This window comes from Pinus tabuliformis, chromosome 4_1 (assembly GCF_031772625.1).
Source record: "Pinus tabuliformis cultivar Carrire ecotype Pingquan chromosome 4_1, CPIR1, whole genome shotgun sequence".
Taxonomy (NCBI): Eukaryota; Viridiplantae; Streptophyta; class Pinopsida; order Pinales; family Pinaceae; genus Pinus; species Pinus tabuliformis.
This window is the reverse complement of record NC_142303.1, coordinates 982,548,921-982,567,179: the sequence shown is the minus strand read 5'-3', so window position 1 is coordinate 982,567,179 and position 18,259 is coordinate 982,548,921. Positions and strand designations below refer to the sequence as shown.

The 18,259-nt window shown below is 35.1% G+C and overlaps 2 pseudogenes across 1 annotated transcript; both read right to left on the bottom strand.

Moving 5' to 3' along the window:
- Nucleotides 1-3,773: 3,773 nt before the first annotated feature.
- Nucleotides 3,774-5,598, bottom strand: LOC149179423 (protein NRT1/ PTR FAMILY 5.6 pseudogene; annotated as a pseudogene).
- A 2,284-nt stretch (nucleotides 5,599-7,882) lies between these two features.
- On the bottom strand, nucleotides 7,883-10,338 carry LOC149179422 ((R)-mandelonitrile lyase-like; annotated as a pseudogene). Its single transcript, XR_016258923.1, has 5 exons — nucleotides 9,683-10,338; nucleotides 9,166-9,501; nucleotides 8,631-9,099; nucleotides 8,387-8,471; nucleotides 7,883-8,275 (listed from the first exon to the last, which is right to left on the bottom strand). The product of XR_016258923.1 is annotated as a (R)-mandelonitrile lyase-like (transcript).
- Between the last annotated feature and the right edge of the window lie 7,921 nt (nucleotides 10,339-18,259).

The following is an 18,259-nucleotide window of genomic DNA, read 5'->3' as shown; positions in this document are numbered from 1 at the left end:
TTGGGACTTGTGGAGATTATCCCTCTCATTGAGAGGGAGTGTTGTTTAGATACCAACATGGAAGGGCATACTCCCGAGAGGGAGAATGGTTCGAGATGCCCAGAGTGCTCCCCAAGAAGGGAAAGAAATATATACCAATCCAAAATATTTATCTACGTGTTTCACTCCAACAATGGTGTGCCTTCTTATGGAGTTGTACAAAGGAATTTTGGGCTTGAAATCAAATTCCACTTTCAGGATTACTTCCCAAAAATGTGGTATTCATATTAATATGGAAAAAATCCCGAACTAGGGTTATACCATTCTAATTTTAATAGGCTCACATTTACAAACACATTGAAAAGACAACAATCTCAAGAAAAATGTCTCTTTGTGGCATTAAAACAACAAAAACTCAAAATTAGATAAACAACCAAGCTTTTAGATGACAAGATCTTAGAAGAGAAAAAGGTAAAAAAACAAAATGTCTTCGAGATTGGAATCCAAATTTTCTGAAACAAGAAAACCAAACAAAAAACTAAGTGCACCAAAATCTCAATGAAAAAAGCAAATCCATGAAAAATTAACATGGAACAAAAACCGTTCTCTAATATGATTATAGGGAACATGCAAAACTAGCCATCAATACTAATTCTCAAACCAAAACTAACGACAAAGATGTCTGGATCTGACACCTGTAGGATTACCAATGAAACATGCGATGTAACAAAAACATCCTTTAATGGATTTGGATCACAAAAATATGTATGGGATCATTATTGCATTTCTTGTATGAAGGCAAGTTGCCACTACTTATTGGTAGTTCATTGAAGAAGTGTAGATGTAAACCACAATCATAGAGATCTCCCTTGGAATTATGTAAACATGGAAGTTGAAGGCTAAATCTCAAGTGGGTGTTGTCCATTGCATGACTAAGATCAAATTAAACAACAATAACATGGTAGATAATGTAGAAAGTCAGAAATTCAAACAAACTAAAGAGTGTTTTTAGAAGAGTTTTTGGCATACACAAAACTAAAACCCCAAATAGATCGAATTAGAGCGGGAAAATGCATAGAAAAAATATTTATTGAAAAGTATAAGAAGAGAATAAGAGATTTTCCTGGAGGCTGGAGGACAACATTGACTATCCTAAACAATACAACTGCAGCCAAGTCCTTCAGAGCCTTCTTGTTGGTTAGATGGAATAAATAAGGCACCTTTTTATGGTCAATGGGGATGTCAACCAATAAGTAATGTGGGTGACTCATGGATGCCTAAATAAAACTAAACTACCTCTCCCTCTTACCCATGTTGATCACTATAGTCCTTTCTTGGTGATGCCTAACAATATTCAAAATAATAGTGGCACAATACTTCTAAATTCAGAGCCTCCTTGGTAGCTGGAAAAAATAATAAAGCACTTTTTTATGATCAACATGGATGTTAACCATAAGTAATATAGGTGATTGTTGGACCCCAAATTAAACTAAACTACCTCTCCCTCTCATCCACTTTGATCACTATAGTCCCTTTTTGAGAAAGACTAACAATATTCAAAATAATAATGACACTTGTACTTCTAAGTTCAACACCTCTTTAGTAGTTTGACAAAATAGTAAGACACACTTTTATAGTGAACATTAAGTAATATGAGCACTTTATGGATGCTTAAATTAATTAAACTTCCTCTCCCTCACACCCAGGTCATCACCATAGTCCCTTCTTGGCGGGGGCTAAGAGTACTCAAAATAATAATGGCACCGTACTTCTAAGTCCTTAGAACGAGCTGATCTCTAAAAAGATTTTATGTAATAAATTATAGCCTTTACAACACATGGTTCAAAATAGTTTAAAGGATTTATTTCACTCTATAAAGTACAACATATGGTTCAAAATAGTTTAAGAGATTTATTTTGCTCTATAAAGTATAACAACATCTATTGACACATCAGAAAAACATAAATAACTAATTGAATTGCATTAAAAAAACCTAAAAATTAACTATATCTTTATCTTGAGAATGAGCCATACCTGCGCACTCAAAACGAAAATACTTAAACACAACATCAATACAATCCTTTATTAGTCCCTGCATGGAACTCTTAGCAATTGATCGTGCGTTGACTGTCTATTAATTTCTTGTTTGACCAAAAAATATTGCTATACATCACAATTTTAACCAAAGTTTTCATATTAAAAAATAATATAAAATTTATTATGTAATTGCTGATTGGCCAACAAAGTTGAGGGTGGGTAAAAATAAGATATCCTAAGTTTTTGGTACCTCTTCTGCGTGTCTTGCGGCAAACTTTTCTGATATCCAAAGTTTTCAGGTGCAAAAGATATTCAACTTTTCTGCTATCCAAGGTTTTCTCGTCCAAAAAATTTTATATCCAAACTCGTCCAAAATTTTTTATATCCAAACTAAATATAACTTTATTAACATGTACTATACCATATTTTCATCAGTCGAAGGGGCGAGCCGCGGGAGAGAGCATCGCCTTGGCAACCAACTAGTGATCTCTGCTCAGGCATCCAACCAGCGAGCCTCATACACTTTGAAATGGGTGATATGTCTGTGTGAAACCTTAGCCGATTATACGTGTCTTCAGGGAGTCTACACTTCTCTGTATATCGCACCTGTGCTTCACTTAGCATTCTGTCAGCTTATAGTAAGTTTCTATGGCATGAGGCTCCACCTGTCAGCTCCTGGTGCATTAGCTTGCATGTAAGGCGCTTCGAACCATTTGTCATCTCCCCATGTACTCGCTATATTAGCTTACTGATACTTCTTTGGTTTTGGTTCTTTTCTCCTCTGCGCGAGGAGTCCTGAGTGCTCCCTCCATGTCTTGGCTCACATTTGTTTCAGGGAAGGCTTTCTTCCTTTCGTTTTCTAGTATTCTACCTAAATTTTTTAGCTTTTCGGCTCTTTGTAGACAAGTTTTCGGTCTCTCTGCATCCTTCTGATATCCTGGTCATAGGGAGGTGCTTCCGATTATCAATATATTCTAGTTTCAATTATGTAAAAGGAAGTTTTCTATCATCAACTCTTTGGGAGCTGCTATGATGGTTTCGGGCTATTGGCGTTTTTCAAGCTATTCGGTGCTCTGCTCTCCTCGGCTACGCATTTTAAAAGTTAGTGATATCGTTTTTCTTTCTCTCAATTTTAGTTGATAAAGAGCAGTTTCTCTTCGCCTATTCTGTGTAATGGAACATACAGAATATATGGGTTTAGTTTTGCAAGAATATGTATAGCATCTCTATAGATTATGAATTCATATACGTCCCGAATTTCAGATTCGGATTTCAACTGTTTATCAGTGATGTGATCTGGTAGATAGGATGTAATTGTCTTTGAATGTCGGTCTCTACTCTATCTAGTTCTTTCATATGGTCATTATTCATTAGTCGTATTTGGGCTCCCTTTCTGAACATTAAAAATTATATAGTTCTATCAAAACCATGTTCAGATTTTGGTATCAAAATTGGGCCATGGTGGTGTAAATGTGGCCATTGTTATTGTTGCTGCATTATTTTCCCTGAATCGTCATAGTTCTCCGAAGGTCCGCCATTCTATCTCTCTTGATTTAGAGGGTGATTTCCCTCTCGGTGTCTGTAGTCGCAATTCGAATTTCTGATCCCTCTCACCTACCAACTTAAGGGATATTAATCTTATTACTTATTGATAGCCGTCAATATGGATCCCTCTGTCATAGTGACTCTTCCATTTATTATGGATGTCAGAATCAATGCCATCCTAGTAGATCTTTTCTCATTTTGGTCAAGGCATATCACATGCCTTTGGTCTTCTCTTTTCTTTTTCGTAGGCCGCCATTCCTCGTATATCCCCATGAGTTAATTTTAACATCCTTCTCGTAAAGCAAGCTCGTATCTGAAGGCATGCTGATATTTCTTTTTCTTACAGCAGCAACTAAAACTTGAGCCACACCAGTGACTGGGCTGCCTCCAGGAAGCTTGTTTCTATAGAATGGAGTCCCACAGAGAAATATAAGAGTGGAAATAGCCATGGCCACTGTAACTATCCCGAATCCAAATCCCCAATTTATGTTCTCCTGGACGTACGCAATAACTGTAACTGCTAAGAAAATTCCAGCAGAGAGGCAGCAATACCAGTGATTAAAGAAAGAATTCTTCTGAAGCATTTCACTTTTGTCTTCCTCGTCAAACTGGTCTACACCAAAAGGCTCCAGAGAAGGTTTGTGGCCACCCACCCCAAAGGATATCAAATACAAAGCCAAGAAATAAACAACATCATTTTTCTTCAAGGCTGGGAGAGACACTGACAGCGTCAGCAATATTAATCCCTGAAATCAGCATTTAATCACAGTCAAAGAGATTGAAGTATAAAGGATAGGAATTTTGAATTTATGTCTATGGTAGATTTGGGGATATTCTCTGAATCCCTAATCAATCAATATAAAGATAAAAAAGCCATAAAGCTGTGTAAAATTTTCAATGTAGATTTGGAAATATTTAGATAACTAATTCCAGTTTCTGGAGTTTTGGTGTTTGGAATAGATTTGTAAATAATCTCATTACCTTTCAAATCTCTAAATCTCTAGAAACCATAATACAAGAAGTTACAAACAACATGAAAACAAGTCTCATCACCAATTCCAACTCCAACTCCAACTTCTAAAATTTAAAAAAATAAATCTACGAATAATAAAATATTGTGAAATCTTCACTGAAATTATTAAAGATGATCTAATTTTCAAACTTGTAAACTCACCAAGACATAAGCGGTTGAGGAAATGAGGACCATCTTGTAACGTCCCAAGTAAACTTCTGCCATAAACCCCCCTATAAGAGGCATAACGCTTGTGGTGCCTACCCAGTAGTTCACATTTTTTACAGCAGTTGCAACCCCTTCGTCCAACACAGTGGTTAGATAGATGATCATGTTTAATGCCATCGCAACGTAAGCGAGAGCCTCGCTGAATACATACACTGTTCATAATTCATGCACAAATGTGTGATTAGTTCTTATGAAATCTCTTTGAAAGGCCTGGATTCTGAACACACCGCATGATAATAAAATTACAGTTTAAGTTTTTTAATGATAGATGGACTGATCATCCAAAACTTTTTATTAATTTATACCATTTTTATTTAGAGTATGATAATATAAAGAATATAGTTATAAAGTTTTTGATAATAGGTCGAGGGATTGTTCAAATTATTCAGATTGTAGATTTAGAGAATATTTTGTAGTCTCAGGGAGAGCAGAACTTATTCAGCTTGTAGATTTAGATAATATTTTGAAATCTATAGAAAGCCGTTGGATCAATTGACCTCTTCAAATGAATTCCAAAATATTCTAGAAATATATAATCAAAATAAAAAAACTAGTAATCACTCCACGACAACATTAAATTGTTTTTACATTTCATATAAAAAAATAATATTAAGCTAAAAAATACTTACCAAATCCAAAAATAATATTAAGCCAAAGGATACTTACCAAGAATGAAAATAGAAGCCTTCCCACTACCAGATTTTGACCTGAGAACGGGCCTTCATGAAAATACAAGCCTTCCCACTACCAGATTTTGACCTGAGAACGGGCCTTCCTCTGACATCTACTGGACCCATTACTAACCCAATCTAATTGCTCATCTTCTCTTCCTATCTCCCAATCTAATTGCTCATCTTCTCTTCCTATCTCTGGTTGCAAGGGTGTCTTCCAAAACTCCACCCATTCCTTGAAAGGTTGGAATTTCATAACTATCCCTCACACCACCAAGTTTCAGACTGTTCTAATGAACAAGCTAGCTGATCTTCCATGTATGGAAGTGGTGATACTCGTTTATATATATAAAAACTTGGACTTAAAACAGATCCATGTGAGAATCCTCTACCACAGTATATTGTGGTAGTTACACGTTGAACCTAATTATAATACTTGCAATTGGATATGATTTTGCTGAAATCATTTTCATGTTATAGTTATAGTTGGTTATTCATGTGAAATTTGAATGTAAAGGTTATTACTCTAACGGGTTTTCTTTCGTAATAATTCTTCTAAGCTCGCTATGTAATCTACACTCTTTATGCGCATATACATTTATTTTATGTTTTTTTTGTAAATGTACATATATTTTATATAACATTCATATTATGTATATACCTTCTAACACATTCGTTTTATAATTGGTTTTCAGTGCATTCTTCTTATAAACTCATATGTTTGTTATTTGCATGTAATGGTCATTACTCTGACGAGTTTTCTTTAGTAATAATTGTTATAAAATCGCTATGTAATCTACACTCTTTATAGGTATGTACCTTCTTTCATTTTTGTAAATGTACATATATTTGATATAATATACATAATATATATATACACCTTCTAACACATTCATTTAACTTCATAAAGTAATATTTTGAAAAGAAAGAACATTAGTTTACTATTTCACGAATTCTGATACAATACAAGTCTAATATGACTCTTTCTATAATTATTTGCTTATACTGCAAGAAATTTCGTTTACTAGTCTTTTGCTCCTACCCAATAAAATTAAATAAACAATCTTAATCAACTAAACAATATTTTTACAGAATAATTTGTGTACATCGACTTTTTGTTAATTTCCTGTACAGACTCTCAATATTTAGTTTCCTATACATATTCTCAAAGTACATCTTTATTTTATCATGTCATGCTAAAAATAAATCAAGCTTTTCAACAATTTAATGATCTAGAATAAAAATAGAGCAAAAAAATATATTTATAGTTTTTATTTCCTGTATACCTGCAAAAAGATTCACATGGGATAAACTACTTTGTTATCGAAGAAGTGTTTGTTATTGAAGAAGTGTTACAGAGTACGCTGAGAAATGTTTGTTGTCTTACGTCGGATGCAGGTCAGCGGGGAAAGAGAAGATCATGAGCTTTGAGAAACTATTGTGGTAGCCAATACCCATATTTTGTGCAAATCTCCTGAGAAACTGTTGTGGTAGCCAATACCCATATTTTGTGCAAATTCTCTTTTAAGTCTAGCGTAATCCCACCATTTTCTTAGCCTTGTTGTTTGTTGCCTGGCGCAGTAGAACCACACCTCATTGCCAAACACCTGTGTTGCCAATGACAGGAGTCTTTGCCGCTACTCGATCCAAGTAGGTGTAGATGGGCCACAATGAATCCAAAAATCCCGCCAGTGACTGCATGGTTTATATTATAACTATTATTTTGAGGGTGGAAATGTTTATCTCATATACTTTTATTTTTTCACTTCCTTAATTAGTGTTTGATTCCATATCCTTCCTGATTTTGACTGGTCATTGCAGAGCATAAGTACGAGATTGTTAAACGATTGCATGCTAGAAAGCACATATGTGGAATGACCGGCAATAGTGTTAATGATGCGCCTGCGCTAAAGAAGGCAGACATAAAAATTGTTATTGCTGATGCAAATGATGCGAAAAAGCATACATATATCCCTTTCAATCTTGCTCAATCCATTTGCTGTTAGGTAATTTGCAATGTACCTGCAGACCCCGGCAGGGACTACAGCCACGGGCAGTGGCTCCTTGTTACATACTACTTTTACCAACCATTTTTTATTAAGGTTTATCGTTAACATGATGACTTGTTTCATTTGCCAATATGTCTTTATTAGAGTTTACCAGTGCTGTTTAATGTAAGTCCAAAATTGTTCAGATATATCAGCTACCAATATGAAATGGGTCCCATGAATTCAATTACTGCCTAATGTTGTCTCATCATTGGAAGTCTTTACAGAGTTAGAAGATAGAGTGGTGACGGCTTCCATTACAAGCGCTTGAAAATGAACAGGAACTTATTATGCTGTCAAACTAAAGCCAACAACCGCAGAATTCTTAATTTGACCCAATGTATCCAAGAAAATTTGCCAAAAACTATTATATTAAATACCACCAAAATCTGGATCTACAATTCAAGCATTTTCAATGATAATTTTTTTCAATGTGATGCCATCATTGAAAGCCATATAAAACATATAAATCCTGTCTATACAATTTTTCTGATAACAGACAGACATTCAGGATTATCTTAGACATCCTGGTATGTACACATTTCTCTGAAGCTTCTTTCTGGCTGAGGCTGTGGCGAAGAAGCTCCTGACTTTTCAAAATAGTTACAGAAATAATTACAGCGACAGTGCCCACTGTGGGTATCTAAATCTCACTTTCTGCAAATCTGAAAGTAGTGTCGCTGAAGTTTTTGTACTTATAACTGGGTTCAACCAAGTCAGGATTTAGAGAATTTGACAGCCTCTCAACTTAAAATCTGTGAGCACAACATGAAAAAAATCAGAAGAGATCGAATGGAAATAGAAGAAGACGGAACGGAATTGCCATTGAAGCAAATCTAACAGTGGCGTTGGTGAAGTCGTCATACTTATAAATGGGCTCAAGCGGTTCAGCTGGTCAAAATTTATTGAGATTTTGAGAATCTGTCCTTTAGAATTTGCAAACCCATATATCTATGCACACAACATAAAAATAATCAGAAGAAATTGATTGGAATTACAAAAGGAAAATATTAATGAAGCAGTGAATCACAGATTGATTTGTTAAAACTAGGAACAAATTGTAAGAAACTCGCAAAACTGATACAGGGGAGGTCAATTTAATCCCCTTACCTTCCCAGCATCATTACAGTGGCTTGAGGATTACTTCCAGGAGATCTATTGAAGGTCGATCCATCAATCACCCTAAGAGAATCAATCCCTTGAACTTGGTATTTATCATTGATGACACTGTTCACTTGGCAACCACCGTGATAGTGCCATGAGGTAGAGAAATTCATCCGGCAGAATGCTTCCATTGCCTTGTCATCGCTTGTATTTACAGAGAACAGACCACCATTAAAAGGCTTTATAAAAAAGAAATTGGGAATTGCTTCCTAAACCCTTTTTATGGTTCTCAGTCCTTTCACACAATTTTCTATATACTGTGGATGGGAAAAATAATCGAACCTGACATAAGGATCTTCATTATAATCCCGAGACCTCAGACGGAGCTCCCCCTTGGATAGAGGCCCAGCAACGAAGTCAAAAATGGTTACCACATTTAAATAACTTCTAAAGAATGGATGAAATGTATATGTGCCTGGCTCTTCTTCATTCGGGCTGTAGTTACGAGGATCATAATTCGAGGGCAATTGAAACAAAAAACTGGACGATTCAATAAAGCCAGCCGGAGTTACACTCACAACTCGAGGTAATGCATATTCAAGGCGTGGACGAGAGAGAAATGTAGTCCCAACTTTTGGGTTATCAGCCATTCCTTTTCCAACACCAGGCAAATCTTTAACCACAGGGATGCCTAAAGATTCCAAGTGCTCCCGTGGGCCGATTCCGCTGAGCAATAGTAGTTGAGGACTCCCAATAGCACCACAAGAAACTATAACCTCACCTCCATTTTTGGGATTTAATACAGCAACATGAGCTTCTCCAACACTGTCCATATACACCACGGCATAAGCCTTGGGTTTCGAGGTATCTTGTTCTCCTGTTCCTCAACAAGTTACAGAAACGAATCAATGAACAGCACACAATTTCTATCAAGATATGAATGATTGACCAACACAATTTCTATCAAGAAGATGCAATACTACTTCTATCAATTTCAGAGGAAATTCTTCTATCAATTTCTATCAAGAAGATGTAAAGACTCAAATCTTTGCACCTACCTTGCTCTTTGTCAATCCTATTGAAGAGGATCTGGGAGACCATCGCCCGTGTCGCAATTCTAAGTTTGTTGCAGTTCGCGTGCTCCAGCAGATCGGCTGAGGAATGGCGTAATCCCCTTCCATCGAAAGTGGTTCCGCCAATCTTCGTTCCTCCAATATGGTCCAATGTATACCCGTTATAAGGAATTGCTCCCGCTCGGCGAAGGGCATTCATGAAGGTAATTTGCCAACGCCTGAGCGCTGGACGAAATACCACAGAGTCCTCCACCCACTGGTAGGATTGATTAACAAGGGCTTCCTCCCAACCTGAATCTCGAATATATGCCACAGCTGCTCTGGAGTAGAAGCCGGCGCTTATAGTGCTGCTTCCACCAAGAACTATTCCTCGTTCATTATCCACGCCATCTTCAGATTTGAAGCTCTGCGCCGGCTCATCTCTCGGCGTCGTATTGAGAATATTTTCTATGAACCCTTTTTCCCGCCAGGCTATGGGCAAGGTGTGGCCCAATCCGCCCCGTTCCAGTACCAGTGTGCTAAAATTTTGTGACAATGTAGCTGCCAATGGGCAGCCTGCGGTTCCCCCACCCACAATTATGTAATCATACATCTGCACAGTTGGCATCTTAGTGGCATCGGAACAAACTGACATATACCCTTGGTCCTCTGCATTGCATGCCAAAATCAAGAATCAAGATCAAAAATAAAAAATCAATAATCAATAATAAAGAATCAATGATCAAAATCAAGAATCGTGATAAAAATATCCAGAATAAATATAAAAAATCAAGAATCAATGATCAAGAATCAAAATCAAGAATCAAGATCGATGAAAAGTAAAAGAGCGTTGAATATATTATTTCTCAATTTACCTGCAAAGGCCATACTGTTAGCCAGAAGGACATGTGAGATGAGAAGCACGATTGCAACAGTACGACCTGCCAATTTAAGCAGAACGAATGGGTTCCGCCATTTGGGTTTGCAGCTGTATCCGTCCATTGTATTCATGAATTTCGTAATTCGCAGTTCGCAGTTCGTAATTGCTGTTGTAGTTCGCAGTTCGTAATTGCTCGCTTGCATGAATTTCCAGAGAACGAGAATATGGACGGAATCTATGACGACGTCGGTTTAAATAGAAAATAGAGGTTTGACTTTGACTAGCCGTTAGGATAGCCTTTACGACATCCCAAACTTCTTTAAAAGAAATCACCCAATAATCTATTCCGTAGAATTATTAAAAACGTCATGCATTAATTTATAAAATGAAATTGGAACTTCCTAGCTATAATCTCCTAGTTGTTGTGAATAGGTTTTATGAAGAGGTGAAAGTCAAAATTATAATTTTAGTAGGCATTTCAGAAAGTTTTAGAAGCCATATAAGAGTCAAGCAAGGCTGTCTTTTATCCCTTACTATCTTTAGTTTATATATTGATAACTTGGAAAAGTTGCTAAATCTGCAAGGTGGGGATGGTGTTCAGTTGGGGGAGTTCATGATAAAGCTTCTTTTATACGCTGATGACCTTCTATTGATTGCTAAATCGGCCCATGGATTGCAGAGGCACCCTTATGCCCTTTGTAAAGCACTAGGGATGCAACTCAATATCAGCAAGACCAAAATAATGATTTTCTCAAATAAAAAGAAGTAGAGCTAGCATACCTTCTTCTTTGAAGGCAACATTCTTGAAGAAGTAAATGAATACAAGTACCTTGGGATTGATTTCAACAACAAGCTTAATTGGGAGCACTGCAGAAAAAAGAGAATTTTAGGAGGATGGAAAGCATTATATGCTCTTCAAAACAAATGTAGAGAGGTAGAGATATGGGATTGGAAAACAATTAAAGTGTTTTTTGGGCTCTTAGTTTGTCAAGTGATATTATATGGGTGTGAATTGTGGGCTAGCAGCATCCCTGTCTAACAGAAGCAAATTGAGAAAATTAAAAAAACCTTTGGTCGTGAGCAAGTTTAAGATAAAAAGTTTGGTTTCTTATGAGATAATGTTGAATGAAACAAGAACTACTTCCATCGAAGCAATTGCTATGGTGTATCTCATAAGGTATCTTCAGAGAATTGAGCAAATGGGAGAAGGTAGATGATCTAAAGTTATCTTCAATGAAGGAATGAATGAAAGAAAGAAATCATGGATGAGACAAAACAATAGAGGGATGCAAAAATGGAATATTTACCTCAATGCATGTCCCACAAATAGCAAAGATTTAAAGAGTTACTTTATGGAGTTTCATAAGCATATATGGGGAAAAGAGTTGGGTAGAAAGAAGAAGTACTATGTTCAAGAATTCAACCCCACATGTGACCTCCAACAGAAATAGTATATTGGAGCTAGCATTCGGTGAAGAGCAAAGATTCTTATTGCTCAATTAAGAACTAACTCCCATCAACTATGGTGTGAACCAAGTTGGTGGAAAAGACCTAAAGAATGTTGGGAATATTGGGTGTGTACTTTTTGCACTTTTGGGGAAGCGGAATCGGAAAAACATTTCATTTTGAAATGTGATGCGTTCAGAGACATCATAGACAGTTACAATAGTATGTTAACATCGGTTACTTGATATTGTCTTTTCAGTGAGGGGATCGTTAAAAGGTTGAGTCAGCTCATCATTAATTTGAATAATAAGAGGATTGAATTGGCAAAGTCAAAAAGCAGGGAAAGTAGTGGTCCCATAAACTATATCTAGTCTGGTGGACGTTAAAATTTCTTTCTTTCTAATCCTTGAAGCTTTGTTAAGAAAATTTTCTCTCCTCTCCTTAAAAGATGACGTGTCAAGCTACCCCATCTTTTTTAATGCATGTAGCCACGTGTCATTGCACTAGATGTTCTCACTGCTACCACACCATTGCTTTTGGCCAACAACAATTTGCCATGTGTTAAGTGTCATTCACGTCATCGTGCTTAGTTTGCTACATGTTGATATTTTGTGGGTCTAAAGGGATTGCTAAACATCAAGCATCCATATTTTTTTAATGCATGTAGACACGTGTCATTGCACTAGATGTTCTCACTGCTGCCACACCATTGTTTTTGGCCAACAACAAATTTCCATGTGTTAAGTGTCATTCACGTCATGGTGCTTAGTCTGTTACATGCTGATATTTTGTGGGTCTAGAGGGATTATTAAACATCAAGCATCTCTCCACAATTCATGCTCTTGTTCACTTTCAAATTTGTTGAAAGATGCATATTGTTTAACTCCATTAAATAGTGCATGTGTTCATGCCATGAAGCAACTGATCAATTGCCAATTTGGGTTTGCAGCTGTATCCGTCCATTGTATTCATGAATTTCGTAATTCGCAGTTCGTAGTTCGTAATTGCTTGCTTGCATGAATTTCCAGAGAATGAGAATATGGACGGAATCTATGACGACGTCGGTTAAATAGAAAATAGAAGTTTGACTTTGACTAGCCGTTAGGATAGCCTTTACGACATCCGAAACTTCTAAAAAAATTTATAGGCTTTATAGTCATCCAAAAATCTATTCCGTAGAATCATTAAAAATGTCATGCATTAATTTATAAAATGAAATTGGAACTTCCTAGCTCCAAACACCGAGTTGCTGTGACTAGGTTTCATGAAAAGGTGAAAGTTAAAATTAGAATTTTATTAGGCATTTCAGAAAGTTTTAGAAGCCATATACTGTTTTTTATCCCCTACTATTTTTAGTTTATATATTGATAAATTGGAAAAGTGGCTAAATCTGCAAGGTGGGGAATCGGGGATGGTGTTCAGTTGGGGGAGTTTATGATAAAGCTTTTTTATATGATGATGACCTTGAATTGATTGCTAAATCGGCCTAGGGATCACATGCACCCTTATGCCCTTGAGCATTTTTGTAAAGTAGTGGGGATGCAACTCAATATCAGCAAAACCAAAATAATGATTTTCTCAAATAAAAAGAAGCAGAGCCAGCGGACCTTCTTTTTTGAAGGCAACATTCTTGAAGAAGTAAATGAATACAAGTACCTCGCGATTGATTTCAACAAGCAGCTTGATTGGGAGCACTTCACAAAAAAGAGAATTTTAGGAGGGTGGAAAGCATTATATGCTCTTCAAAACAAATGTAGAGAGGTAGAGTTATGAGATTGGAAAACAATTAAAGTGTTTTTTGGGCTCCTAGTTTGTCCAGTGATATTATATGGGTGTGAATTGTGGGCTAGCGTCATCCTTGTCTCAAAATGGAAGCAAATTGAGAAAATTAAAAAAAAAACATTTGGTCATGAGGAAGTTTAAAATAAAAATTTGGTTTCTTATGAGATAATGCTGAATGAAACAAGAACAACTTCCATCGACACAATTGCTATGGTGCGTCTCATAAGGTATCTTCAGAGAATTCAACAAATAGGAGAAGGTAGATGGTCTAAAGTTATCTTCAGTGAAGGAATGAAAGAAAGAAAGTAATCATGGATGAGACAACACAACAGTTGGATGCAAAAAATTGAATATTTACCTCAATGCATGTCCCACAAATAGCAAAGATTTAAAGAGTTAGGTTATGGAGTTTCGTAAGCATATATGGGGAAAAGAGTTGGGTAGAAAGAAGAAGTACTATGTTCAAGAATTCAACCCCACATGTGATCTCCAACAAAATGAGTATCTTGGAGCTAGCATTCCATGGAGAGCAAAGATTTTTATTTGCTCAATTAAGAACTAACTCGCATCAACTATGGTGTGAAACAAGTTGGTGGAAAAGACCTAAAGAAGGTTGGGAATAGTGGGTGTGTACTTTTTTCACTTTTGGGGAAGTGGAATCGGAAAAACATTTCATTTTGAAATGTGATGCTTTTAGAGATATCAGAAACAGTTACAATAATATGTTAACATCGGTTCCTTGACATTGTCTTTTCAGTGAGGGGATCGTTAAAAGGTTGGGTCAACTCATCATTAATTTGAATAATAAGAGGATTGAATTGCAAAAGGCAAAAAGCAGGGAAGCTAGTGGTCCCATAGACTATATCTAGTCTGGTGGACGTCAAAATTTCTTTCTTTCTAATCCTTCAAGCTTCGTTAAGGGCATTTTCCCTCCTCTCCTTAAGCGCTGACATGTCAAGCCACCCCATCTTTTTTTAATGCATGTAGCCATGTGTTATTGACTAGATGTTCTCATTGCTGCCACACCATTATTTTTGGCCAACAACAAATTTCCATGTGTTAAGTTTCATTCACGTCATCGTGCTTAGTCTGCTACATGTTGATATTTTGTGGGTCTAGAGGGATTGTTAAACATAAAGCATCCATATTTTTTTAATGCATGTTGCCATGTGTCATCGCACTAGATGTTCTCACGGCTGCCACACCATTGTTTTTGGCCAACCACAAATTTCCATGTGTTAAGTGTCATTCATGTCATCGTGCTTAGTCTGCTACATGTTGATATTTTGTGGGTCTAGAGGGATTATTAAACATCAAGCATCTCTCCACAATTCATGCTCTTGTTCACATTCAAATTTGTGGAAAGATGCACAATGTTTAACTGCATTAAATAGTGCATGTGTTCATGCCATGAAGCCATTGATCAATTGCAATATTTGGATCCACCCTCAACATGCATGATATTTAATGAATTTGTTGATTTTCAAATAAATTTGATGTTTTGGTCCTCATTACAAATGTTAATTTCAAGCGTTCACAACTTCTCATCCAGAAATAGTTTTTCCAAATAATATATTTATATCTTTGGAAATGGACTATCCAACCATAAGTTTTATACAACTCTCTATATACATCAGTGTACTCAATAGTCCCTTTGACCTACTTTGTGGTCATTAGTTAGACATAAATATAATTATCTTATTTTATCTTATCTTATAATTAAAGATAAATTTGCTTTCTTCAAAAGATCCATTCTTTAATAATGTAATTTTGTGTTTTTTTATGCTATTTGTAAATTTTAAAACTTAATAACTTTGTTACATCTTGTAATTATTTAGAATTTTTTTAATTAATGGTAATTATATTTTATTATTTTTTGAAAAGTTTTGATATTGACCACTATGCATAACATAAATTTATGCATAACATAAATTTATCTCAAATATTACGTTAACATTTTTGTGCTTTATAAATGATCAACTATGTAAAAGAAAATTTTTCTTATAATTTTAAAGAATGATTGGATTGTTTTTATCGTCAAAATAGAATATTTTCCATAATTATATTTAAATTTTCATGCATTTATTTTACCATATACAAATAATTTCTATATAATAATTATTATTTTATTCTTAATATGTGTTTAATTATAATCAAATTTTTATTTATAACAATAAATCACCTCCAATAAACTTAAACTTAGTATGTTAGGCACAAGTTTTGGATTGTTTTATCAATTCATTTAATTTTTTTTCCCTTTTCAAAACTTCAATTTTTATATTGTTATTTTTCTTTTGCTTAAGCTACCCATAAATAATATATTACTCCGATTTTAAAGCATTTTATAAGTTTTTTTGTTTTTTCACTTTGAATTTTATCTAAATTTTTTATCTATCACAAAAATAAAAACTATCCATATATATATATATATATATATATATATATATATATAATGATTTTCGGATTTGTTTTTAAGTTCAAATACTAAACAAAAGAGTTTTAAAAGATCTAATTCCAGTTGCAGTAGCAAAATGGACGCCTTAGCCACATAGAGTAGCACATCCCTTGTATTCCCCACACAGAGCTGCTAGGCTCCATGGTGAAAGACCCTACTCAGCTGATGATGAGTAATGGTAGTGTGCCCCTGGTTATAGTTGTGTATGAAGCAATTTCAAATTTTTAGGCATATTATCAGATATGTTTATAGGTATCTAGCAAGTAGGAAGAACAAGGACTCTCAGACATATCTAGCATGGCTTGTCAGACTTATTATATTTTGTTTTCAGATGGTATATTTTTCCGTTAGGTGGTGGCCAATAGACTTGGTTTCGCTCAAGGCAGGCTGAAGCCACTTAACCTTCAGACATATAGATGTAACTTGTCTGTTGTGCGAAAATTAATGAAAAGGTCATACCAAGCTTACAAAAAAAAAGTTCAAATAATAAAAGAAATATGAAAACAATATGGCAAGGAGTAACAAAAACTACAAAAATTCTCATACAGAAAGATTTCACTTAGAAAGATACAAGCAAAAAGAAAGCAAGTCCCATCACCAACTACGACCTTTGGAATTTTAGTGTTTGGAATAGATTTGCAAAAATCTCACCCGTATTCTTCTTAGACTATTATAAATTATATTTAATTGTACGAAGTAATAATTTTCTCCAAATATTAAAAAATAATATTCCACTTTTCCTAACCTATGAACTAAAACTATACTTAATTGCATGAACTAATAATTTTATCCAAATATTAAAAAATGATATGTGTGGTTGCTTTCTGCTTTAATTAAAAGTTAAAGAATTGAATGAATGATATAAAGAATTATTTTAGAAGTGATTACACTGGTCATCAATGCAAAATGAATACACCCATGAACAAATTACATTCATTTTATGAAATGAATAAATATATTTATCATATGAGATTAATACAATATGTAAAAATTATACATACTTACTTTCATCATATGGTACGAATACAATACGCTTTTAATACGTAAAGATTTATGTGGATGGTTATCTTGGTAAGGTTATAAATAAGAGGTAAGATTCATTTAAACAAAAAATGAAATTGGAACTTCCTAGCTCCAAACACCAAGCTTTCTCTTTCCTCATTATTTGTCATAGTAATTTCAAAAGCATCATATTTTTCTTATCACCTTATTATTTCTCACAATGATATGATAACTTGTTTACATGTACAAATCCAACTACATAATTAATTAATTGAAGTGCCGAGTCGTAATGGAGTTGTTTATGGAGGTGGAGGAATTGCTCAAACGGTTAAAAGTGGTCGAAATCTCGGCAAAAAAATTCAAAAAATCTTATAGAGGCAGTGTTTGAATCATGTTTTTGATGGTAGAAATAGATTCAACACTATCAAAAACATCTAGGGCACATAAAATTTAAAGTTAATAACTGTAACTTGGATTTACAAAAATCTTTGCAAGATTTTCTCAAAATATGACTAGAATTTCCATGATTTTCGGGACAAAAAATTAGTCTCGTTAGACTATAGCAGTCGTAATAGGCTATGGGCCAAAACTGTTTTATGGTGGTGTCTCGCTCACATAAAAGAAATGGCTCACGAGCTTGAATCCCCACCAAGCCATGAACTATAACACCGCAACATGCCCTCTGACTAGCCCCACCCTGCCCCGGGCTTACGATATAACACCGCGGCATGCCCCCTTTGGACTGTACGTTATAACACTACGACTAGTCCCACCGGGCCACGGGATTAAACAATATAACAGTGTGACGAGCCCCCTCCAGGCTATGCTATATACACTACGCCAAGCTGGCGACTTATACGAAACAATCAATAAAAATAATAATAATAAATTAATTATTTTATAATAAAATATATTAGATATCATTTTGGGATTCAACTGCGTTAAGTAAGTCATTCATCTATGACCATTTCCATGAGAGGTAGTTGTAATTGACTAATTTCTCATAATTTTTCAATAG